The sequence below is a fragment of the Dreissena polymorpha genome, chromosome 1 (genome assembly GCF_020536995.1).
Source record: "Dreissena polymorpha isolate Duluth1 chromosome 1, UMN_Dpol_1.0, whole genome shotgun sequence".
Taxonomy (NCBI): domain Eukaryota; kingdom Metazoa; phylum Mollusca; class Bivalvia; order Myida; family Dreissenidae; genus Dreissena; species Dreissena polymorpha.
Genome location: NC_068355.1, coordinates 190715559 through 190740957, shown reverse-complemented (window position 1 = coordinate 190740957; position 25399 = coordinate 190715559). Strand labels below are relative to the sequence as shown.

Here is a 25399-nt window from a genome sequence, read left to right as displayed (position 1 = left end):
GATTTGCCTCCCTTGTAATATATTTAAATTTTACCAAATGTAAGGCTAACTGCATTTTTGTAATGCATACTACTACTACTACTACTACTACTACTACTACTACTACTTCTACTTCTACTACTACTACTACTGCTACTACTGCTGCTGCTGCTGCTGCTGCTGCTGCTGCTGCTGCTACTACGACTACTACTACTACTACTACTTCTACTACTACTACTACTACTACTACTACTACTACTACTACTACTTCTACTACTACTACTACTACTACTACTACTACTAGTACTACTCTACTACTACTACTACTACTACTACTACTACTACTACTACTACTACTACTACTACTACTTCTACTACTGCTCTACTACTACTACTACTACTACTACTACTGCTACTACTACTACTACTACTACTACTACTACTACTACTACTACTACTGCTACTACTACTACTACTACTACTACTACTACTACTACTACTACTACTACTACTATTTCTTTTGCTACCACCACCACAACCTACTACTACTACTACTCTATTACTACTTCTACTACTGCTACTACTACTACTACTACTACTACTACTACTACTACTACTACTACTACTACTACTACTACTACTTCTACTACTACTACTACAACTACTACTACTTCTACTACTACTCTACTACTACTACTACTACTACTACTACTACTACTACTACTACTACTACTACTACTACTACTACTACTCTACTACTACTACTACTACTACTACTACTACTACTACTACTACTACTACTATTTCTTCTGCTACCACCACCACCACCACCATCACCACCACCACCACCACCACCATTCACAGTGACAAAAAACGTATTCAGTGACAAAAAACGTATTCACACAATTGCTGCTTCTACAACTTATAGCCCATATAGGGGGGCATGCATGTTTTACAAACAGCCCTTGTTATATTATATTTTATTAGCTCACCTGAGCACAACGTGCTCATGGTGAGCTTTTGTGATCGCCCTTTGTCCGTCGTCCGTCGTGCAGGTCACATTTTGCCTTGTGAACACTCTAGAGGCCACATTTGTTGTTCGATCTTCATGAAACTTGGTCAGAACATTAATCCCATTGATACCTCGACTGAGTTCGAAACTGGGTCATGCTGGGTCAAAAACTAGGTCACTAGGTAAAAAAAAAGAAAAGCCTTGTGAACACTGTAGCAGTCACATTTGATGCCCAATCTTCATGTCACTTTGTCAAAATGTTTGTCTAAATGATATGTTGGTTGAGTTCAAAAATGGTTCCGGTCTGTTGAAAAACATGGCCAACAGGGGGCGTGGCAGTATTCCTGATATGGCTATAAAGAAACCTTGTGAACACTCTAGAAGTCACAATTTTTGCCCAATCATCATGAAACCTGGTCAAAACATTGGTTTCATTGATATCTCGGACGAGTTTAAAAGTGGTCCAGATCGGTGAAAAAACATGGCCGCCAGGGGACGGGGCAGTTTTCTCAATATTTCCTTTTATGGCTATAGTAAAACCTTGTTAACACTCTACAGGCCACATTTATTTTCCGATCTTCATGAAACTTGCTCAGAAGATTTGTCCCAATGATATCTTGGATTAGTTCAAAAATTGTAACCTTTGCTTGAAAAACATGGCTGCCAAAGGGCGGGGCATTTTTCCTTAAATGATTTTATATGGCTATAGATAAATCTTGTTAACACTCTAGAGGCCACATTTATTGTCAAATCTTCATGAAATTTGGTCAGAAGATTCATCCCAATAATATCTTGGACAAGTTCCAAAATGATGCCGGTTGGTTGAAAAACATGGCCGCCAGAGGGCGGGGCAGTTTTCTCTATATTTCCTTATATGGCTATAGTAAAACCTTGTTAACACTCTAGAGGCCACATTTATTGTCCAACCTTCATGAAATTTTGTCAGAAGATTTGTCTTGATATCTTGGATGAGTTCGAAAATGGTCAGGTTTGCTTGAAAAACATGGCTGCCAAGGGGCAGGGCATTTTTCCTTATATGGCTATATATGGCTATAGTAAAATCTTGTTAACACTCTAGAAGCCACATTTATTGTCCGATCTTCATGAAACTCAGTCAAAAGATTCAGCCCAATAATTTCTTGGAGGAGTTCAAAAATGATGCTGGTTGGTTGAAAAACATGTCCACCACGGGGGCGAGGCATTTTTCCTTATATGGCTATAGTAAAACTCTAGAGGTCACATTTATTTTCCGATCATCATGAAATTTGGTCAGAAATTTTTCCCAATGATATCTTGGATGAGTTGGAAAATGGTTTTGGTTGCTTTTAAAACAGGGCCACCCAGGGGTGGGGCATTTTTCCTTATATGGCTATAGTAAAACCTTGTTAACACTCTAGAGGCCACATTTATTTCCAATCTTCATGAAATTTGGTCAGAAGATTGGTCTCAATGATATCTTGGATGAGAGTGAAAATAATTATGTTTGCTTGAAAAACATGGCTTCCAAGGGGGGGGGGGGGGGGGGCATTTTTCCTTACATGGCTATAATAGTAAAATCTTGTTAACACTCTAGAGGCCACATTTACTGTCCAATCTTCATGAAACTTGGTCAGAAGATTCATCCCGATAATATCTTGGACGAGTTCAAAAATGATGCCGGTTGGTTGAAAAACATGGCTGCCAGGGGGGTGGGGCATTTTCCTTATATGGCTATAGTAAAACCTGGTTAACACTCTAGAGGCCACATTTATTTTCTGATTTTTATGAAACTTGGTCAGAAGATTTGTTCCAATAATATCTTGTTATTTCAGGTGAGCGACTTTGGGCCTTTCATGCCCTCTTGTTTTTCAGTACTTTTTCGCTGTAACCCTGAAACATTAAATATTTTACCATCAGCTTTTGTTCTGCCTTTAACTCTATGAGAGAAGCCATAAATTAAGCAGCTTTATGCAATTATTTCTGGGCATTTCTAAAAACCTTACTATACAGGGGTTAGATTAAAGAATGGAGGAATGCTTATAATTGGCAGGTTTTAGAATGCGAAGGATCATATTACAAGTGTTTGAGTGGTTGGATTTAACAAACACTTACTGAATAGTTAAACAGAGAAGAACAAAATATAAATGATGAGTGTCATTTTGTTCCAGATGACAACAATGTCACCTGTTGTTTGATAACATGACATGTATGACGAAAGCTTCAGGGATCAAGAAGCCATGTTATGCTCATAGTTTAAGACCTCTATTACATGAGTTACTGGACAAGCACAGAGTGTTATCTAAACAAAGAATAAGGATCATATAACAGCAGATGAACAATTTGAAAGGATAGTTCCAAAGTGGTAAAATAATAGTATATTCATTTGATATGTAGAGAATATTGTTCTGTTGTGCTTTCATAAAAATAATTGTCTTTGCATTACAGTTTTATACACTGAAACTCCAATATAGTGCGGTCCGTTATAACGCTGTGTCCAATATAACGCGGGGGGTGCTTGGATCCCGTTTTTTCTCCAACCTTCCATTTCTGATTCAAATCCATGTTATGCAACTACTTGTATTTTCAGAAAATTCAATGAAGCCGGCGATCACAGCTTGATTGCTTTATCTGTTCAATTAACTGATTTTAATCGATTAGAATTTAAACGACACTCGACAGCTAATTGGTGTTAATCTGTTGTGTAATGTCAATAAAGGTGTGAAAACTCGCGAGTCCGTGTTTATTACATGTATTCCCTATCAGAGCGGTTCGTTGGCTAATTTCCATAAGGTAAGTGCAAGCGTAATAATTATCAAATTAAAGGTATTTAAAACGATTACCTGTTTATGTTTTATATTTATCGTGTATTGTATTTCATTGTATAAACTATGGCTGTGTAAGTGTGTTGTCGTTTATTATATGCTATACAAGCTTGATACATAAAAAGATCTTTGTGTATGTTTAATGTTTCACTACGTATACGAAAAGTAAATTAAAAAATCCTGGCGATTTATTTACATGCTAACGCAGTGTAATTGTTAACAGAGATTCACTTAAATTTTTGCCCGTTATCGGAATGTCCACGGAAAGCACGTTTGTTACATGCTGCGTATGACGCAATAAAACATTACTTTGTACATGTATCGTATTGCATTCAATCTAAATTTAAATTCGCTCGTCCAATGAAAACTGTGTCCCATAATACACTGTACTATTTTTCTGAAAAATGGCGTAGGCATATGAATTTGTTTACGTAAACATATTTCTTGTAATAAATGTTTAACATTATTTTTTCTAAATTGATGTTGTAATTATATTGGATTATAGGACAAATATGCACATTAGAAAAGCGGTATATATACTGTTATCGTTCGATTCGATTTATATGCATGTATTTGCGGATGACAACACAGCATGACAATATAAATAAATAAGCTCAAAACTTATAACGCTGTCCGTTTATAGCGCTGTTGCGTGGCATGGACCCCGTCATCCGCGTTATATTGGAGTTACAGTGTACATAAATTCAAACTACATGAACTAGAAGGCCCGGATCCAATTTCAAGATCTTTGTCAAAAGTTGATATTAAAAAATGAGCACATAAAATGTGAATGTTGCAGAAAATCTTAAATGATCCTTATCCCTGATATTTTTGGTGATAATTCTTTTCTCTAATGTTTGTGATGATGATTCTTATCTCTGATATTTGTGATGATGAACCTTATCTCTGATATTTGTGATGATGACTATTATCTCTGATTTTTGTATTGATTATCATTATCTCTGATATTTTTAATGATTAACCTTATCACTGATATTTGTAATGATTAACCTTATCTATGTTGTGTGATGTTTCTTATTTTTGATTTTTATGATGATGATCCTTATCTCTTTATAATATTTTTGATAATGTTTCTTATCTCTGATATTTGTAATGATGGTCCTTTTCTCTGATATTTTAAATGGTGTCCAGCATCTCAGATATTTGTGATGATGATTCTTATCTCTGATATTTGTGATGATAACCATTATATCTGATATTTGTGATGATGAACCTTATCTCTGATATTAAGTTATGATGTTTCTTATCTTTGATATTTGTGATGATAACCATTATATCTGATATTTGTGATGGCAAGAAAATGATTTCTCTGATCACAACATCAAATAAATGATCCTAGAAACTCATTGCTCTGATTTTAATCACATAAAAGGGATAAAAGATAATTTGAGGGTGATAAATGTAACAATATACTATTTCCAATCCATATGACATTTAATATAACGCCCCCTTGGTGCAAAAAGATACCATGTGACATTGAAATTAGAAGGCAAATGGATCCTTTTTGCACCTATTGGGCAATACAACCTTCAACTTAAGTAGATGGGAACTATATAACCATACATTGTCTTAAAGAGCATTCTAAGGTGAATGCATTTAACAAATACCAAAGGTCTGTCTCGTGACATGGAAGAAATAAATGTGTCAGAAACATTTCCTAATTCATTGTTTTCTTGAGGCTACTTTTTAGTTGATTGTTAATGGCCTTGTGCAAGTTTTTCACTGTAGTCTCTTAAAACAAAGCAGTGATTTCTTAGTGAACATCAATGCTTTCCCTGCAGACAGGTTAAGAAAAGAGTGTTACCTGTGCCCTTAACTTAAAACACGTCTTCAGTATATCAAGATTTTTGTTTTAAGGAGTATAACATTGAACTTCTCAATTATTTAGTATACTGTAACCTACCATATTATAATTAGTGTTGTTTTCAATTTGCATCTGTACAAATTGTGCCTCTATATGTATCAATTTAATGATGAATATATCCTCTTTAAAAAGTTGCAATTGAAACTCATGTATAATACACAAAAATATTTCAACAGGACCCAAGTTTACAAAAGTAAGCTTCAATCAAAAGCATATAAATATACAAAAGACATGTTTAAAGCCAGGTTATTCATATCAACATACACTAATTGCATACTTTTCAAGACTGTTAGTTTTGAATTGCATTAATCAATTAAATGCATAAATGGATACAAATTAAGTCTGGAGAGTATTTGATAAATTAATAGACGCAATTAGTTGTTTATGTATAAACAATTATTTACTGATATCTAACCTTGAATCTTCTCAGTTTTGCTTGTGTTGCCTGCCAATCACATGTGCAATAAAGCCAATAACTGACATTTTATGTCATATTAATGGACTATGCCTGTTGTGTTTTGCTTAATGTAAGAAATAACATTTCTTTTGTTGTTAATTTATTTAGGCCTGTTTTGCTGATGTTTTTCTCACGGCTTTCATGCGGCGTCTCATCTGGGTCTACGCTGTTTGCCAAGGCCTTTTTTCTAGACACTAGGCATAAATGGGTTAATGACTTGGTAACACTACATGCTGACAGCAATATGACTGTCATAAATTGTGAACTACCATTCATGTACTAGACTGAATCTTGATTTTGCCAATGATTTACCATATGTTTTCCATGTGTTTGTTTCCCCTTTCCAAACTAATACAGTTTTGGTGCCTGAATATTTAGTGGCAAACAAATAATTGTTTAAAATCTAACTGCAAACATGAATTGTGCACTGTAAAAATCAGCAACACAGCCCACAAAATAATGGATGCCCTATTTAGGTCTTGGATGATGGTTGTTGTTCACTGTTAGTGGTGTGTAAATATTATCAATATATGTTTTTCAGTTTTTTGAAGCCAACTTATTATACTGCTAAACTGTAACTCCAATATAACACTCTCCGTTAAAACGCTGAATCCAATATACCACGGGTGGGTGTTGGCTCCTGGTTTTTTTCCAACCTTCTGTGTTGGTCGAGAGTGTTTTCTTAACATTCAAATATGGCGGCATCCAATGTGCTGATTGTTTAATAGCTCAATTTTAATCGATTAGAGCCTAACCATTACTGGGGACTTTGACAGTTTAACCATTTGCATGCTGGCAGATTTTTTGTCTGCTAAAATGTCGCCTCCTTTATTGCTAAAATTAGCATTTTCTTGGATTTTTTTCAAAGAATACTGTCAGAATAGCAAACAGTTTGGATCCTGATGAGACGCCATGTTCTGTGCAAATTGTTTGCAAAGGCCTTCAGAATTCGGTTCCAGCACTTGACAGTTTAAATGTGATTATCTATTGTTTGGTGCAATGCAGGTGTGAAAATTATAGCTAGTGTTTCATGTGTGTGCTATTGATCTTTTTAATAATTGACAGCTTTGACAAGTTTTACGATACAATGTTATTTGTAGACACTATAAGTCTAAGTATTGTCCGATAAAATGCAATTGAAAACGTAACAGGCAGAGAGAAATTAAATTAGCAATCAAGACGATTAGTTCCATCAAAATGTAGGGTAATTGTTTACAGAAATTCACTTGCATTTTCGCTCGATTTTCAGGAAATCCCTGGGAAACAAGTTTTTTGCATGAATAAGTTTTATAATGATGCAATAGAACATTGCTTTGTATCTTATTTCATTCAATCTTTTTAAACTCACTCATCCATTGGTTGTTACAATTATTATTAAATCTGAACAGTGCCCTATAAAACTGCTGTCCCATATTATGCACTGTTCATTTTACACTTCCAAAAATTAGCGATGTTTGTGTTTATGAAATTCTTCAAAGCATTTATGGTCATAAATGGTCAGAATATTTATTTGTTTATAATTGATGTAGTTATTTTATTGGATAATAGGATATATATGCACATTATAAAATCGGTATGTATACAGTTATTGATACGGTAGGGTTATATGCTTGTATTAGCGGATGAAAACACAACCTTGCCATAATTTATGAATCCTCAGAACTTATAACGCAAATCCATTTATAACACTGTCTTGTGACTCTGTCATTTGTTATATTGGAGTTACAGTGTATTAGGCAGGCACGGTGTAGCAAATTGCAAGACTACATCAAGAAACAAAAGATGACAATACACATTTGGGCAAATCACTCATGAATATCATTTGAAAGTACTGTTAGTGGTCAATGTAATACGCCCCCATTTATAGCACTCAACCCGTTTTTTAAATTCCAAAATGAAAAAAAAGATCACAACCCAAAACACATGCAAATTGGACCTAAAGTGGCCGCAATTATACTATTGTGCAATCAAATGATCCTGGACCTTGGAAAGCTTAATTTTGCATTGAAAGAGGAAGCGTCATTATGATCAGGAGCATAGGTTGCATGGCACTATATCCCATTCATATCTGCTGTTTCCGACTTTTGTTGTTTTGACAACGCCCCTTCAGTCTAAGATTATAAGGTGTATTTTCTGGAATAAAAAAAAGGCGAATATTATGAAATTTTATGATTACGAAATGAGTTTTTCGCGATTTAAGCATCCAGGATAGCTTTGTATTAATATATAACACCCACCAACTTTTAAATTTGATATTTGGAGGTAAGAAAGTGCAAGTTATGCATGACAAGTGACGGTAACCAATTTACATTTTCAGACATTAATATACCAATTTTTTACAAAACTGGGTCATGTGGGATCAAAAACTTGATTAGTAGGTTACATTGAAGAACAAGCTTGTAAACACTCAAGATCTTTTTCATGAAACTATAGCTCATAACATTTTGTTGATATCTTGCCTGAGTGAGATTTTCTGGTCCATTGAAAAATAGGGCCAGCATCAGGAAGCGCAGTTTTCCCAGTGAGTATTAAAGCCATGTTCTGTGAGAAAGGGGTGTAATGCATGTGCTGAAAGTGTCATCCCAGATCAGCCTGTGTAGTCCGCACAGGCTAATCAGGAATGACACTTCCCGCTTTTATGATATTTTTCGTTTACAGAAAGTCTCTTCTTAGCAATAATCCATTTCAGGTGGAAAGCGTCGTCCTGTGTATAGTTTGTGTGGACTGCACAGGCTAATCTGGGACGATACTTTAAGCACATGTATTACACCCCTTTTTCACAGATCACAGCCCATATATTAAAACCATTTGATTTCTCTAATAGACTTTGTAAAAAATAACAGAGCTTTTTTCTCTTTAAACATATCTTGACCCAATTTTCTGAAGATGTCTATGGTGAAACTTTGTGAACACTACTTTCTTAGAACAGTTGTTCCTTGGGGTCTCAGTTGAGTGCCTTTAGCCACCTAGTTTCTTTCTCCATCATCTAGTTATCCTCATGTTCTGTTAGACATCAACAAGGGGATGCATCAGTGACTTTCAGTGATCATTGATCTTACAACTCCATCCTCCCACTCCTCATGTCTCTGCTGTCATGTGGTCATGCTAAATGTCAAACGTCTTTCAGTCAGCTGGATGTGAGATGCTGTATTGCATGTTATTGTTGGAGTTGTTGTGATGGGTCAGTGCTGGAAATAAGGGGTTACAGTTAAATAGGCTGATGTTTGTGCCAATGATTGGTGCTGTTGTTTGTGCACAATATAGGTACTGATGTTGGTGTCAAGGATTAATGATGATGTTGGTTTACATGATTGGTCCTGCTGTTGGTTCAAGTTCAGTAATTTGCAGTCTCTTAGGGCTTGCCCATGGTTGGGGTCATAATTGATATGTTTGCTATGATGGATGTTTGAGGTAAGTTTATTCTTTGTTTTTATGCCCCCAGTAGGAGGGCATATAGTGATCGGACTGTCCGTCCGTCTGTCCGTCCGTCTGTCTGTCTTTCCGTCCCACTTTGTGTTTAGGTTTCGAAAAATGCTCATAACTTCTATGTCCCTTGAGATGTAACCTTCATATTTAGTATGCATGTGTATATGGGCATTATTAAGGCCTTTCCATAGTCATAACAATTTTGACCCCTGTGACCTTGATGTTGAACTTAGGGTCCGCGTTTAGGTTTCGAAATCTGTGTTTAGGTTTCGAAAAATGCTCATAACTTCTATGTCCCTTGCGATATAACCTTCATATTTGGTATGCATGTGTATGTGGACAAGGCCTTTCCAAACGCACAAAAATTTGACCCCTGTGACCTTGACCTTGAACTTAGGGTCTGTGTTTAGGTTTCGAAATCTGCGTTCAGCTTTCGAAAAAAGCTCATAACTTCTATCAAGCGTTTATAGGGGGCATAAATCATCCTATGGTGACAGCATTTGTTTTTAAGTATTTTAATTTTTATTTATCTTTTCTTTTAAAATATAATGTTGATGAGGATTTTGTGTTCTTGATAATTATTGCAACATTTATTTTTATTTTACAATCTATGATATAAAAGATAAATATGACAATTGCTATTTTGTTACATTAGGTTTTTCGGCATAAGCTGTATTAAGCCAGCTTTTCACCCTGACTTGACCTTTGTAAGTGTCCAATAATACTCAAATAAAATTTCCCGCGGCTAGGTACGAATGAATACACTTCATTTATTCCATTGGCTGATTTGAGTATAACACCATAACATTGGAAACATATCCGCGTCTTTGTAACACTGTTTTACTGCATGAAACAATTTTATCTCTAATGAAAAGGCTCAATAGATAGAACAGTTTTACAATCAATTTTCGACATAAATACAGTTTGTGCGTTCACCTTTTATTTTCAGAGAATTACCAGGGCAAAAGCGTTTATACTAGTAGCTATGTTGTCATATTTAGTACTTACTTGCATTGCATTTCAACCCGCGAGGTTTCGGGTCAACTCGCGGCCATTTGTGAAAGTAAGAGTTTATATACAGTTCATCACCGGAGTTCGCAGAAGGGGTTGCGATCATTGTGTTACACCGGTCTTACTGACAATAACGTACTGACTGTAATGCATTGCATTCCAATCCGCAAGGTATCAAGGTCAGTTTGCGGTCAGTTGCAGAAATCTTTATATAAACGCCGTCTCGTAAACTTTGTGCACTTGAAGTCTGTTTTGATCAGAAAGATACTAAATAAAGATATTCGGCGATATTATTGTGGTATGTAAATCATCGATTTTTAATATGGTTTCAACATTTGCATGATAAGGACCAATTTTGATAAAAATTATTAGAAATATTTATCCATTTAGACCAGTTTATTAAGCATGAGCACAATAATTCACTATACTATAATTATGCAATTAAATAAGATTTGAGTATTGCCGGCTGACCTATATGCAATCGTTTATTTTCATGTTTCTTGTGTTTTTCTATTCTGTAAATATAGATATCTGAGTAATAATATCACATATAGCAAAATAAGCCACGAAATCTGGCGCAACACCCCGTAATTGATTTGCTTATGATGTAGCTAAGAACTGCGCAGAAAAAAGGCATCCGCTACTTTTTATCTCATAGAGATAACTTTTGATCGTTCATAAACATCGACCACAATCAACGCCATATATCTTTTTAAAAGATATTTCTTGTTAATATTGACTAAAAAGATCATTTTTATTTGTTTTTAAGTGAAACTCATCATTTTTATGCTCCCCCTAAAAAAATTTTCGGGGGGAGCATATAGTCGCCGCTTTCTCTGTCCGTCCGTCCGTCCATCCGTCAGTGTGTCCGTCTGTGCACAATTTTTGTCCGGGCTATTTCTCAGCAACTAATGACCGGAATGCTTATAAACTTTATGGGAAGCTTCACTACCATGAGGAGATGTGCATATTATCAGCCGGTTCTGGTCCGATGATTTTTCACAGAGTTATGGCCCTTTGAAATTTTCCATTAACTGTACATATAATGCAATTCTTGTCCGGGCTATTTCTCAGCAACTAATGACCGGAATTCAATGAAACTTTATGGGAAGCTTCACTACCAAGAGGAGATTTGCATATTATCAGCGGGTTCTGGTCGGATGATTTTTCACAGAGTTATGGCCCTTTGAGATTTTCGATTAACTGTACATAGTGCAATTCTTGTCCGAGCTATTTCTCAGCATATAGTGGCCGCTTTGTCTGTCCGTGTGTGCGTTTGTCTGTCTGTCCGTCTGTGCACAATTCTTGTCCTGGCTATTTCGGATGATTTTTCACAGAGTTATGGCCCTTTGAAATTTTCCATTGTATATATAGTGCAATTCTTGTCCGAGCTATTTCTCGGCAACTTATCACGGGAATTCAATGAAACTTTATGGGAAGCTTCACTACCAACAGGAGATGTGCATATTATCAGCTGGTTATGGTTGGATGATTTTTCACAGAGTTATGGCCCTTTGAAATTTTCCATTGTACATATAGTGCAATTCTTGTCCGAGCTATTTCTCAGCAACTTATCACGGGAATTCAATGAAACTTTATGGGAAGCTTCACTACCAACAGGAGATGTGCATATTATCAGCCGGTTATGGTTGGATGATTTTTCACAGAGTTATGGCCCTTTGAAATTTTCTATAAACTGTACATATAGTGCAATTTTTGTCCGGGCTATTTCTCCCCAACTACTGACTGTACTTCAATGAAGCTTTATGGGAAGCTTAACTACCTTGAGGAGATGCGCATGTTATTAGTGGGTCCTGGTTAGATGATGTATTTAGAGAGTTATGGCCCTTTGAAATTTTAAAATTGCTAAACCATCCATCGTATTATTTTGTCCAAAGTTAAGCCCCTCAAGACGTTTTCTTTTATCTGAATATATAGTGCAATATTGTGACAAAAAAACACTTTGGGGAGCATCACCCGTCTCCGACGGTTTCTTGTTTATTTCTGACAGAATGATGTCAATTGACAAAACATGATCAAAGTAATAAATCTAAATGTTAGATACTTAAATGGTCCATGTTTAATGATTTTTATGGTAAGTGCAATAATGCTAAGGTCGTAGATGATACAGCATTTCATAAGATCAACACAATATAAAGCACTGTATTGAATTTTTTAATTTATCCCAAGTAAAGTTGATTACAATAAGTCAATAAGTTAATCACTCTGCCTAAAGGTTACATAATATAGGATCCTGGAATCAACACAAAATGTCTTGCATCTGTTTCTGAGTTACAAAATGCCCTCCTAATTAACCAACATTCTGTTTTTAGTCTGATGGATGAATCCTAAGTGTATCTAGTAAAGATGTACGGTAGTTGTACCTGTTAGGGTGGCATATACTAGTTGAACTGTCTGTCAGTCCGTCAGTCTGTCCGTCAGTCCGAAAACTTTAACATTGCCCATAACTTTTGCATTATTGAAGATAGCAACTTGATATTTGGCATGCATGTGTATCTAATGGAGCTGCACATTTTGAGTGGTGAAAGGTCAAGGTCATCATTCAAGGTCAAAGGTCAAATATGTGGCTTCAAAGCCGTGCAATAGGGGGCATTGTGTTTCTGATAAGCACATCTCTTGTTTTAATTTTAAAACATATTTTTTTTATACGCCCATTTTTAAAAATGGGACGTACTATAGTTTCACCCTTAGCGGGCGGTTGGTGGGCAGCGTCCACAGCAGTGTCTGCTCTCTAATTCAAATAGTTTTCATCCGATCTTCACCAAACTTGGTCAGAAGTTGTGTCAAGACAATATCTAGGTCAAGTTCGAATATGGGTCATGCCAGGTCAAAAACTAGGTCACGGGGTCAATTAGTGCATTTCAAGGATTAAGCATGGTGTCCGCTCTCTAATTGAAGTAGTTTTCACCCGATCTTCACCAAATTTGGTCAGAAGTTGTGTCTAGATGATATGTAGATCAAGTTCAAAAATGGTTCATGCAGGGTCAAAAACTAGGTCACTAGGTTACTTAGTGCATTTCAAGCATTCAGCATGGTGTCCGCTCTCTAATTGAAGTAGTTTTCATCTGATCCTCACCTTATTTCATCATTTCAGTACTCCCACAATCTACTAACAGCAACCAGTAGCTGACTAGAACTTAATATTTTCAGACATTTCAATTTAGTGCAATAATAAACAAATAGGTTATATAAGGAAATAACATTCTATTCTGGACCTAGGATCAAGGCGTTTCATGTCAATTTTTTTATAAGCTGCGGAAATAGATTGGAAATCCCCACAAGCTTTCCCAACATCCAGTCAACATGAACTGTGACCACAGTTCTCAGAAATACTTTCATTCCCAGATGACTGACATTCTGGGAAGGAAACAATTAAGTACATTACACCTAGGAGATATTATTTTACATTTAATAGTATAAGTGTTCTTAATCAAGATAGAGGGCATACACAAACACTTAATTTTTGAACAAGTAGTATTTGTATCTATTTTTTTCCATAGATGATATTTTTGATTCAATGAAAAATAAACATGATTTCTTTCAGGTACACAACTTGCTTTTAAGTTTCATTTAACCTAATAAAAGCAGCTAATGAAGGAGTGCAATTATGTGATCATTCAATTTTTTTTTTTGGATAATCAAATATTTGAAACTAAATTTGATTAGTTCTATTAAAAAATTATACCTATTTAATTGCATTTTACAAAATTGCTTTTATACATGAATATATATGGCTATGGAATGGCTCTTTGCAACTTATGTTTGTATAATAAGCTTAATTGTAGTCTATCTGTAAAAAAAAAGTTATGTGACAATAATTGTATGGTTGCTTAATTGCAGAATTGCGTCAGTAATTTTGCCTGAGTAATTCTTCTGCTACATTAGCATTGCATAAAGTGCATTTACAGGTGAGGTCAGCTATGATTACGATTGTGATATATAGGACATTGACAGCAAGGAAATGACTGGTACATGATTTAACCATTTGCATGCTGGGAAATTTGTTGTCTGCTAAAAATGTCGTCTGCTGAATTTCTAAAATTAGCATTTTCTTCGATTTTTTTTCAAAGAATACTATAAAAATAGCAAACAGTTTGGATCCGTGGCGTCTGATCTGGATTCAAACTGTTTGCAAAGGCCTTCAAAATTCGGTTCCAGCACTGAAAAAGTTTATGTTAGATATGTAAATATAGCTATAACATATATGCTTTTCATGATTCTTGTGCATTGGTAAGGTAGGATTTGTTCATTGTTTTTTATGTAAAATAGTAAGGAATGGTGCATGACATAGTTGCTAGGATTAAGTTAATGTTGATTGTGTTCATTATTGGTTTTGTAAATCGTTTATGGATATAAAATGTGACACCGCAACAAATGTTTTGGTTATAAAGGCTCCATTCATTGTATTATGTTATTTGTTTAATTGTTTCATGTGAACATGGGTCTTATGCCATATGCAATAGGCAGTCTGGTAAGGAGCTACACTGTCCTCTAAAAAGTCTGCAAGGTTTCAAGAAGAGATTAGCCTACAGTGTAGCTCCTGCCCAGATTGCAGGAATGCGCAGGCTGGTCTTGAGCTAGGCTGGCCGCCAGTGTAGCTCCTGCCCAGATTGCAGGAATGCGCAGGCTGGTCTTGAGCTAGGCTGGCCGCATATGGCAGTAGACCAATGTTTGCAGCATATAGCAGTAGACCAATGTTTGCAGCATATGGCAGCCCCTGCGAAATGTTGTTCTGCAGTTCACGAATAATTCGTGAACAGTTCATGAACTGTTCGTGAACTGAGTTCATGAACTGTTCATGAATAGTTCGTGAACAGAAAATGAGCCACGTCTGTGAAAAGTTCTTGAAATTTAAGTTCATGAACTGTTCATGAACACTAATGGCATGAAGTGTTCATGAAATATTCTTGAAACCTAATGGCATGAAGTGTTCATGAACTATTCTTGAACCCTTATGGCATGAAGTGTTCATGAACTATTCTTGAACCCGTGTGGCATGAAGTGTTCATGAACTATTCTTGAACCATTATGGCATGAAATGTTCATGAACTATTCATGAACATCAATGGCATGAAGTGTTCTTGAACAGTTCATGAACAACACAATTCTTGAAAAATTCTTCAGGGTGTTGCTGTTCACGAACAGTTCATGAACATTTTCCTTCTATTTTTCAATGGCTCATTTTCTGTTCACGAACTGTAAGTGAATAGTTCATGAACCATAGTTCTTCAAGAGTTCATGAACTGAGGTGGCATAAAGTGTTCATGAACTATTCATGAACAAGAATTTGTCAATTTATGCAAAGGTTATCATAAGTGTTACTAAAGCTCAACAAACAGGTCAGGGTAAGAAGAAACAAGTCTTGTATTAGCACTTAACATATTGAAAGCAACATATAACAATAATTTAAATATAACACTAATAACTGAGATACAAGTGGTTTGATAATACTCTTTAAATTTCATAATACAACTTTGCACTATATGTTCATGAATAATTCATGTATTGAAAAGATTATGAATAGTCTCATTTTCAGTTCAAGAATCATTTACTAATCAATGGTTTCCCTGAAATGGTTACACTTACAGTGCCAAAGAACTTGAAATGGAACCAATGGCTGATCAGTTCAGCCGGTAATTTATTAAAGACTTACATTTTCAAATATAACATAAACCATGTGCCTTCCGTTTCAACTTCCTGTGCACACAATATTCTTTCTTTGTAAAAACAGCAATGCAATGTACATTGAGTTCTTGATATCATCTTAAACTGTTCTTGAAATAAGATGTCCTTAAAACGTTCTTAAACTTGTCTTTTAAGTCTTCCAAGAACAATGACAGATCCTTTTAAGAACATATTGGATTCTTAAAAAGTCCATCATACTTTCAAAAACATTGTGTAGACCTGTTTAAGAACATCAGAAGGAAACATGTTGTTTAAAAAAGTTCTTAAAGTGTTCAAGAATAGTTTAAGAATAATTCAAGAACAGGAAAGGTCCTTAAAAAGTTATTGAAGTGTTCCTGAAGGCAGTTCTTGAACAGTTCTTGTACAAATGTTCTTAAAATTCTCTAGAACAGGTCAAGAACTCTAACTTACAGTGGTGAAAGTACTATGCATATTCATACTAACTTCACAGGTTTCACAAATCTACAAGATTTGTACATTTGTACATGCTAGACATTTCAATATTACTTTCAAAAATATGTATGAAACATCTAGCACAAAGGAATTCATGAATTATTCATGATGGATCCTTAAAGTCTGTCTCAGAAAAGTCATTAGAAATACTTGTGCATGAAATGTTCATCACTAAGTATTTATGGTTAGATGAAGAACTGTTCATGAACTTTGAAATGTTCAACAATAATTCATAAACAGTTCGTGAACATGTCTTAAGAACAGTTCATGTCCAAAAGTTCATGAACCAAGCTCAGGAACTTTTTCAGAACCATTCATGAACAGTCTTTGATTGGCTTGAAGTGTTCATGAAATCATGAACAACATTTCGCTGGGGAGTAGACCAATGTTTGCAGCATATGGCAGTAGACCAATGTTTGCATTGTATTGTAAAATGGACAATTCAATTCTTTTTTTTCATGTGAAGTGTGACACTATGTCACTGAAGTTTGACACTATGTCATATGAAGTATGGCATGATGTCATGTGAAGTATGGGATGATGTCATGTGAAGTATGGCACTATATCATTTGAAGTATGGCATGATGTCATGTGAAGTATGGCTATAACATTTTAAGTATGGAACTATGTCATGTGAAGTATAACAATATGCCATGTGAAGTATGCCACTATGCCATGTGAAACATGGCACTATGTCATGTGAAGCATTGCACCATGTCATGTGAAGTATTACAATATGGCATATGAAGTATGGCACTATGTCATGTAATATGACATAATGTTATGTGAAGTATGGCACTATGCCATGTGAAGAATGGCACTAAGTCATGTGAAGTATGGCACTATGTCATGTAATATGACATAATGTTATGTGAAGTATGGCACTATGTCATGTAATATGACATAATGTTATATGAAGTATGGCACTATGTCATGTAATATGACATAATGTTATGTGAAGTATGGCACTATGCCATGTGAAGAATGACACTATTTCATGTGAAATGTGACGCTTTGTCATGTGAAGTATTGCGCTTAGCCATATCAAGTTTGACACGATGTTATTTGAAGTATGTCACTATGCCATTTGAAGTATGTCACTATGCCATGTGAAGTATGTCACTATGCCATTTGAAGTATGTCACTATGCCATGTGAAGTATGGCATGATGTCATGTGAAGTATGGCACTATGGCATGTGGTACATGTGAATTAAGACACTGTGTCATGTGAGGTATAAAACTTTGTTATGTGAAGTAAGACACAATGTCATGTGAAGTATTACACTGTCTTGTGAAGTAATACACTATGCCATGTGAAGTATGACACGGTCATGAAATTAATGACACTATACCATGTGAAGTATAAAACTATGCCATTTGAAGTATGACACTGTGCAATGTGAAGCATGACATAATGCTATGTGGTGCATGTGAAACATGTAGAAGCAAATGTAACCCATCACACATTGCAGATGTGATCTAACCTCTACAGCTTTCAGTGATAAATACAGCCATCACTGGTAACATCAGCTATATCTTGTAGTAACAACAGCGCCTGTGGTCTGGCACTGCAGTGCACATGATTGCCGAGGTTGACCTTGATAACATGGTAGCTGCTATGAACTCCGGGAACTTCCTGTTTGTTGGTCTTGTTAGCATACAGACCTGAGCAGAGGGCTTGTGTTTTGTACATAGAAAGCGACACAAATGTGTTTGAAGTATAGAGTAAAAACTGACCTAGCCACTGAGAACAACAGTCAACTGCAGACACTGGTCAGTTTGGATCCCTCCTCCCCACTTGAGAATAACGAACTACTGTCCACAATGGTCAACAGCCAGTATATTTCACTACGAACTTCATTTTTGACCTGAGAACAACAGTCTTTTGGCGCAATTTTCTTTGCATGAGAACAATACAGTTATATCGTACTTTCTGTTTATGACATCCGTTTGTTATACTTGTTCTGACTTGATGTCAGTGACACGTTACATTTTCTGTATCTAAAAATATCTCCTAATGACTCTTAAGTTATCGAGTTATCGAATGAACTAAATGCGTGTGTGTCAACAACAATACTATCGTTGATAAAGTCATAAATTTAGTTTAAAACTGGTTATGAAAGTAAATCAATGTATAAGATATTATTCTGTATTATTCAATAGAAATTATTTATGTTTTGATGCTTTTTAAGTTACGACAATGTCAGCCTTTTTTTAACACTGTGTGCAAACGACTGGGTGAACAACATAGCAGTAGCAATACTACCAACTGACCAACCATCAAAAAAGTGGTGATATGAGAATAACGGTCACCTGTCTACAATGGTCACTTTGGCCATTTCCCTTGACTGACCCCTGCTCTCAATTTTGACTGTACTTCTAATTTTCTTTGACCCTTTAAAATTTACAACATTTCAAGATTCACACTGGGAGTAATTGAATCACAATTTAAATCATATTGACAGTTGTTTAGTAATTATTTCTTCTGTGTTAAAAATCTATTGAAGAAGGCATTCCAAGGATGATATTACCTTTGTGATGTAATGAATCAGTTTGGAATTGTAAATAAAAACTTTTAATGATAAACTTGTTATTTTATGAGTAAGTTCCCTAAAAATCATATTTAGATTAAGATCAAAAATAAAAATATATTTCTAAGGGTTATGTCTTTCACCTGAATTGCTTTGGCATTATTGAGAGATGATTGCATTAAAAGTTAAGCCTTTTTGTAAAAAAACAAACCTTTACATTTGTTGCTTAATGTTCTGTTATCCAATAGCACATGTTTGTTCTAGATAAATGTTTTTAGCTCGACTATTATATATGAAATATATTTAGGGGAGCTATCCTACTCACCCCGGCGTCGGCGTGAGCGTGCAAATGTTAAAGTTTGCGTACCACCCCAAATATTTCCTATGTCCCTTGACATATTGCTTTCATATTTTGCATACTTCTTTACCAACATGACCCCAACCTATAAACAAGAGCAGACAACTGTATCAAGCATTTTGTAAGAATTATGGCCCTTTTTCCACTTAGAATATGCATATTATTGATAACTCTATGTTAAAGTTTGCGTACCACCTCAAATATTTTCAATGTCCCTTGACATAATGCTTTTATATTTTGCATACTTCTTTACCAACATGACTCCAACCTATAAACAAGAGCAGACAACTGTATCAAGCATTTTGTAGGAATTATGGTCCTTTTTTGTCTTTGTAACTTTGAATATTTTGTTAAATTTTGTGTTCAGATCCACTTTACTTCTAAAGTATCAAGGCTATTGCTTTCAAACTTCAAACACTTTCTTACTATCATGATGTTACTGTACCTTGCAAGTTGAATTTGACCTTGACGTTTGAATGACCTTGACTCTCAAGGTCAAATTAATAAATTTTGCTTAAATTGCCAAAACATTTTTATTTAACATCAGATTTGATTCATACTTTGACAAAACAACACTTACCTGACATACCACAATGGACTCCAACCAAACTATCCCCCACGCCCCACCCCAGAATCCCCCCCCAAAAAAAATAATCTGTTTTTTCTTTTTTTTTTGAAAGATCACCTAATAAATAACCACACACCCACATTATACCCCCCTCTCCATGATGGCTTATGTTATACTGTCAAGCACTCTAATAGTTGAGCGCGCTGTCCTCTGACAGCTCTTGTTATAAAAAGGTTTCACCATTATAGCATGTCACAAAAACTGTTGGAAAGGAATGCTTGAAATGTTTGTTTCAGAAAGTGCTGGTTGTGAGTTCACCATTGCTGTTTTTTCATGATGTCAAATTTTATCATATAAATTACATTGAAAGTTTAATCCTGTAAACATTTGACCTGAAAAAAAGTGTTAGGTCTACTACAGTTCATCCAAAACAGTTGTTGATCCATGGTTGAGTGTAAGTTTAAGTATGATTTCATGAATCATACTAATATTTTTTAACAGGCTATACTCTTACAACATGACTTCAATTATACATAAAAATAGCTAACATTTAATTTTCCAGATAGCCAGTTTCTGCTTTTGGCCAAAAAAAAACAACATATTGTTTAAATGATGCAAGATTGATGGTTACTTTGAAGTACAACAAGTGTACTTGATTTCCATCCTGTAAAAAATATTCAAGAAGTTCTCCAGCAAACAGATGACATTTTTGTGTTATTTTTCTCCCACCAGCCACTGATAAGCTGTTACCCTTGAACTACTTTTAGTCCCAGTTTCAGGACACATCTATGTACTCAAATAGTTCAATTCCGTTTTGTTTGGACAGGCAGGATTGAGATATGACAGACAGTGTGATATTCCTCAAATACATTTGAACATGTGAACTCATTTCAAATGTGGCAGATGTTAGTGCCTCAAACTGTATTTTATTCACTCCAGCATTGTAGTCCTCAAAAAGTCTGTTTGTTAAAATATAATGCAAAAAATGCCTAAAATGTATGACAGAATGATGTTTGGTATTTCTTATTTTATAAAAAATTGTTTGCCAGAAAATGGTCAAGCTTAAGTGTTAACTGGTTTGATTTTGTCAGTTATGAAATTGCCATGTATGAAATGGTCATTATAAAGTTCAATACTTATTAGTGCATCTTAGTTTTCTTCAAATATTCCTGCAATAGACAGTATAGTAAAATGACTGAAAAACTTCTCAAGATAGAAAAGTTATACATGTAACTTGCAACTGAACTGCTTTAAATTTATCTCAACAAAACTCTCAGATAAAAGGGGCCTTGGTTAAACTCTCTGGTTTACATTGTTCATCTAGGTCACAGTAATTTATCTTCAATGCTGTAAGATTGCTCATGGGTATTGGATAGATGGAGCATGTAATAGTTTGTGCTTCCTGTGCCCAACAAAAAAACTTATTTCTGGGTCATCAGATAAGTCAAGTTAATATTTTTTAACTGGCAAAAAGTTATTGTGCCTTTTCTTAATGGTAAAGAAAAAACAAATGCAGATCAGATGGTGAGTTTCTTACAAAAATAATGCAATTTTAAGAAAACATGTATAGCTTTATGACTGAATGGATCTTTATGGAATTATGCTGATGCAATAGGTATGTATGATTAAATTACTAATCATTTGTTTATGAGAGTTGATACATAAATAACTATAAGACAGTCATAGCTAATGAATCCATAAGTCAAAGTTAATATAAGGTAAATAAGTTATGGTTCAGACAAGTGAAATTTTAGAAATAGAGCCAGAATAATAAGCAGACCATTTTTACAGTTTTATAGTAGTAAGGTAATAAACCTTGAGGCTGATTAATACATAAGGGGGTCATAATTATTTAGGTCATAGTGGCATCGTGGATATGGTATCTGCCCAGTGCCTTTCACCCCTGCGAAGATTTGTTCTAGAAATTGGAACGGTTCTGGAACTGTTCTAGAACATCAAGAACAGTTCTAGAATGTTCCATATTCGCGTTCTAGAACTTATGTTCTGGAATTGTTCCAGAACTGTTTTCTAGAATAATTCCAGACATTTGTGGAACAAGGCTTAGTTCTGAAACTGTTCCAATAATATACAAGAACATTTTTAGAACATTTCTAGAACAAAATAAGTTCAAGAAATTTCTAAAAATGTTCTAAACTGTAGTTCTAGAACACATTTAGAACTCTTTAAGAACCAGTAAGTTCTACAAACATTCTAGTGGGGAATAAGAACACATATAGAACAGGTCTAGAACCAAAGTCTACAATTGTCCTACAATTGCTCTACATATTTAAAATAAACTAGTTCAGACAATGATAATTTGACTTCTTTCAAATTATATTTCAAAACAATTTTCACATTGAAACTTTGCTTGCTGTGGTGTCTGCAAGATATTGCTGTCATATCATGAGATATATATATATATCATACACAAACAGAGGACTAATGTTAAGGAGGAGTGTTTGTTGATAGGTCTGGGATACTTTGTATTATTTCTAATCTTAAAACATTATGTGGGTACTCACTAGAAACAACGTTACGAGGCACTCCTAATGAGTATCCAAACATAAGCTTTTATGGAGAACTGGAGAAAATTATCCCTGAAATACCAAAAAGTACTTCTCCTTTAAGTCCTTACAAAATCTTCTGCTACACACATACATATACATGTATATAACTGACTATAATTTGTCACCAAATTACACATTATTTAATTTTTTTTTTACTGTATCTGTTCGGAATTCTGCATACTTAGTGTCTTCTGAATTTGCATGTAATCTTGCGTCAATTAAAACACTAGGACTTCACAGAGTTCCTCAACATTCACCATCACAAGAATCTCAGAGAACTAAACTGGAATTAGGTGACTAACTACAGGAGCTTCTGGTAACTGTAATGGGTGGATTTCATCCATCTTTTTCATAACATTATTCAGATATTTGTGTAGTTTTCTACATTAAATCTGTCTCCAATAGTGTGTAGAACGTGGCACTGGAAGTGTTTCATCATCAAAATACAGTTTCTTCACACGCTTCAGTGGACCTGGAAAAAAGACATATGAATGTATATTTTGAAACAAATATAAACTCTTTAACTCATTAACAGGTTTATAATTACAGAAACTTAATTCACAAGCAAATGATTGTGGTTTACAAAAATCAACATGTTCAAACAAAATTAAATTCTGTACAGTATCAGGTTGTTTTGCTCCCAAGTAGTTTCCTTTCCCCTAGTTGTTTTGCCTCCCAAGTAGTTACCACGACCATTCTACCTCATGTGTGAGCCACACTACCAAGTGTGTAACTACTTCTGGAAGGCAACATAATTCGGACAAAATAACACTTGTTTTTTTCGTTTTATGTAAACCAAGTGTTTTCTTCTGTAATGATGTTTTAGAAATATGCTTTTCTTAAGTTAAAATTTCAGTAATTAACCTTATTCAGTCAGGCATTCCAGAATACATGGGTATAAAGGTGACCAATATCATTTTACTCTTGCATGTTATTAATGTTAATTTCACAAATTTTTAGATTATTTAATGTTTTGCCAAGTCTCGTCTTCTTGTAGTCATCGATAGATTAAAGTCTCATAATAAACTATTCTCGGGCCTCAAGAAGTTATTTTAGTGAGCATCACAGGTCTATAATCCCAGCCTGAAGTTGCGTGCAATGAGACTTTCAATGTAAACATTGAGCATTGTTTAATACTGAAATCACTTGCCTAACTTGCAGTGTAATCTTCAAAAAAATAAGCATTGGTGTTTATGTGGTTTAAAACAATGATAACCAGTTATAAAACAGAAAAAAAAATGCGTCCATTTGCCTTATACTCGCCCTTCAGCAAATGGACCATTTATGAATTGTAATAACAGCTGTATTAAGAATAGTGTTCGACCCACAATACACGTTGACTTACTTAACCCGTGTTTCGAAGTGTATAGTTAAGTCCGGTAATCTTGCGCGTCCGGTAATCTTGCGCACTTCGCATTTGCGAATCTCGCAGACGACGAATGGTTTTCTTTAGTGATGAAAGATGGAATTTCACATTTTAAAGAATTAACGGATTCAAAAGTTACGTATTCCATGCAAAATTAAATTCGATCATTACATTGAAACACCGGTTGCGTCATCCCTATACATGGTAAACACTGGCCTTCTTACGAAAACTTCAAAATGAATCACAAATTCCCTGCAGTCTTTAGCGTTTTCATACTTTAAATTAAGAATTCATAAATCCAATGTGTAATTAAGCATTCCATTGCACAATATCCGATAAGTTATGGTATTTTTTGCCATGAAAATATATCGCATCAGACGACATAGTCATCATTTCCCGCCATTCTGTCAAACCAATTTGGTATGATCTCCGCATGCGCAATGGCCTAGTTTTGATATTTTCTGTACACTATAGAAGCATGATCGTGGTATCAAACCTGTTATGTTTTTTTTTTCACGCATACCGGTACTTTTTTATTACATTGTTGTAATTGTCCACTATTATTAGTGATTAAATATTTTTTTATTTGTAGTGAACAAAAACTGCACTAGAAATCCACATTTAATTTCAATGGTTTTGCAAACTGATTTTTAAAATATTTTTCTGGAATGTTTTTTGTCAATAATTGGACACCATATGTGTACAATTTTGCCTAAACGAGGTCATTATACAAAGTGCGCAAGATTACCGGACACTGTGATAGTTTGAAAATGAGGTGAGTCATGTTTGTTTTGAAATCAAATCGGACAATTCTTCACTGAATTAATCAGATATTTTTGTGTTAATAAACACATGAACTTATAATTTTCATAATAAATTTAGATATTATGTTGCCAATTTATAAAAGAACATGTTTTTAAAACAATTGACCCTTAACTGCGCAAGATTACCGGCCAGCATCGTAAGAACTCTCTGTCTGGTTGATTATTCTTTATCACATATCAAGCACTGGTACTTACCATTTTCCGATACATGAAGATGGTTTTCCTTTCGATGTGTCGTTTAACTTAACATGAAGATATGAATTTAGTTAGGAGGGATTAATTTTAAGTTGGAAAATTAAATTCCAAAGCTTATTTCAGCACCGCATCATACGGGTCTCTGAAAATCTACCCAGCCTAACCCCAAATGTAAGAGATAATTTCATTGGCCAAAATTCACAAAACAGAGCTGACTGGTTTTTATTTTATTTACGTAGACTGTCAGCGGAGCAGCATT

General features: G+C 34.9%; 1 protein-coding gene and 1 long non-coding RNA gene across 2 annotated transcripts in view; one reads left to right on the top strand and one right to left on the bottom strand.

The window, feature by feature from the left end:
* The window catches only part of LOC127864326 (gem-associated protein 5-like), a 216700-nt gene that overhangs the window by 84652 nt on the left and 106649 nt on the right, over positions 1–25399 (top strand). The window lies entirely within an intron of this gene.
* On the bottom strand, positions 21660–25301 carry LOC127864343 (uncharacterized). The gene is made up of 2 exons (XR_008041793.1): positions 25141–25301; positions 21660–23227 (listed from the first exon to the last, which is right to left on the bottom strand). It is a non-coding gene; the product is annotated as an uncharacterized LOC127864343 (long non-coding RNA).